The sequence below is a fragment of the Cavia porcellus genome, unplaced genomic scaffold (genome assembly GCF_034190915.1).
Source record: "Cavia porcellus strain 051 isolate PalLab524CR breed Dunkin Hartley unplaced genomic scaffold, mCavPor4.1 scaffold_30, whole genome shotgun sequence".
Classification (NCBI taxonomy): domain Eukaryota; kingdom Metazoa; phylum Chordata; class Mammalia; order Rodentia; family Caviidae; genus Cavia; species Cavia porcellus.
In genome coordinates, this window is record NW_026947513.1 from 6,989,289 (window position 1) to 6,991,347 (window position 2,059).

General features: G+C 47.6%; 1 non-coding gene and 1 pseudogene across 1 annotated transcript; one reads left to right on the plus strand and one right to left on the minus strand.

Annotated features, from left to right (window-relative positions):
* The first annotated feature begins 355 nt into the window (after positions 1–355).
* LOC111756039 (small nucleolar RNA SNORA70) lies at positions 356–472 on the plus strand (annotated as a pseudogene).
* Positions 473–1,728: 1,256 nt separating this feature from the next.
* LOC111756045 (U6 spliceosomal RNA) lies at positions 1,729–1,833 on the minus strand. The gene has a single exon (XR_002790547.1). It is a non-coding gene; the product is annotated as a U6 spliceosomal RNA (small nuclear RNA).
* Positions 1,834–2,059: the final 226 nt, after the last annotated feature.

Below are 2,059 nucleotides of genomic sequence, written 5' to 3' on the forward strand. Positions count from 1 at the left end.
ATTTGCCAAGTGGTGCCACTGAACAGTAGTGTACATCTGTCAGAATAGAACGGGTGCACGTTCAGTCTCCCAAGCGCTGTGAAGTCACAGCGCATTTGCCTTCCACACTCTGGTATCCAGAGAACTTTACTGACCTTCTTGTGCTCACATAGCAAGACTTGGGCCACATAGGAGGCCTATGACAGACTGAAGTGTGTCTCAAACCTGCACCACTCCCTGAATCACGGATTGAAATCCTCCCCCCAGTGTGACTGTATTTGCAGATAAAGCCTTTATGGAGGTCGTTGAGATTACATGAAGTCATGAGGCTGAAATGCTAATTCAGTAGCACTGGTGATCCGATGAGAAAATGAGACTGCAGCCTAGTCCAGCTGGGCTCCCTGCCTTGCAGAGGTCTCATGCACAGTGGGTAATGGCAGTGAATGCAGCCTGTTACTCCTGTGGGCTGCTCTGAGGGACCGCAGAGGCTGCCTTCCAGTGGGAGTTCATGCCTTTGATCTCTGTTGTCCCCAGTCTAGGCTCCACACAGGAAAGCAGCACCTTTGGAGGCCCCAGGGGATAGTTGCCTGGGTTTAGGGTGACCAAATCATCACATCCATCCACATCAAGATGCAGAACACGGAGCATGTGATTGAGATCCCCATGGGGCCACATTCAAATCCCAAGTGCCAGATAATCCACATCAAAGCAGTGGGGCTTTTCCAAATTTAACATGGGTCGGTTTGAAAACATGGTGACTGAGAAGGGACCTGTAACAGATGACTGTGGGGTCACACACATCCCTAATTGTGGTCCCCTGGGTGAGTGGTAGGCCCTGCGCTCTTCTACCCATTCTTAGTGAAGCCCACCAGTAAGCCCACAGCTTTCCTGTCAAAAGCTGAGACACCAGCCATCTCTCTCTGTCTCCACCACTGTCTGTTACTCCACAGAGGAAAGGCCACATGAGGACACTGAGAAAAGGCAGCCATCTGCAAGCCGAGGAGAGAGGCCTTAGGGACAGTCAGGCCTCCTCACACCTTGATCTTGGATTTCTGTCTTCCAGTGCTGTGTTGAGATAAATTTGTGGTGTTCAAGTCAACCAGCCTTTGGTATTTTGTTGTAGCATCCCGAGCTGATGAGACAAAGCCCTGTAGACTGGGCCCTGGTGCTCTGTTGACCCTCTTGTTTCATTTGTAAAGCATTTCTTTACTTTCTGGTAAGGATGGTCTATGTCACGTGATGTTTCCTGTCCATGGTACAGAATGAGGGTCCCCAGAGATGACCGCATCCTAAACCTTCAGACCCAAGACTCTGTGGCCTTACTGGTGTACAGCCCAGCATCTGTGCCACCGCATGAAATCGCCTCCCATGAGGACCAAGGAAAAATGTGAAAAGCAAACGTGTAATTTTGCCCAATGAGGAAAATATTGAAAAGAAAACTTAGCTGACATTTGAGTAAATGAAGAGCTATTTCTAGGATGAGAAGGGCAGAGCAGAGATAAGTGTGAATGACAGTGTTGATGAGGAATGGGCCTACAGTGAGCAGAAAGAAGACTCCTGTGTGTACACAGTGAGGCAAGGGAGGAGGAAAAGCCAAAGATGCTTAGGACGGGGTTCCTGTCCTCAAGGAATTTCTAACCTATGGGCGGCTTCTCGCCTACGTGGAGAACTGGAGATTATCCAGACTGGATTATTGACCCAACTCATGATTAGATTTCTCTTAATTAATCAAATTTTTCCATATATTCCTAAAATATGGAATGATTCATGTATTTGTGTGTCATCCATAGGGAGGGACCAAATGAATCTTCTCTGTCACCTCAGCTTTAGTCTATGTGCTTCTAAAGGGAGCACAATGGTTAGGTTTAAAAGAGAGAAGGCAGAAAGACCTGGCAATGATGACTCTGATGATCCAGCAGAGAAAATGGTCTTCAGCCCAAATAGTGATTCATCATGATGGAAGGAAGCCCAGTAAGAAAGCAGAGAATGGAAGGTCAAGTTCTTGTGGAGACACAGAGCTGTGTGTGGTCACTGAGCCTTTGTTTGTTGATTTTAAGCAACCTCATGGAAATGATGGCTG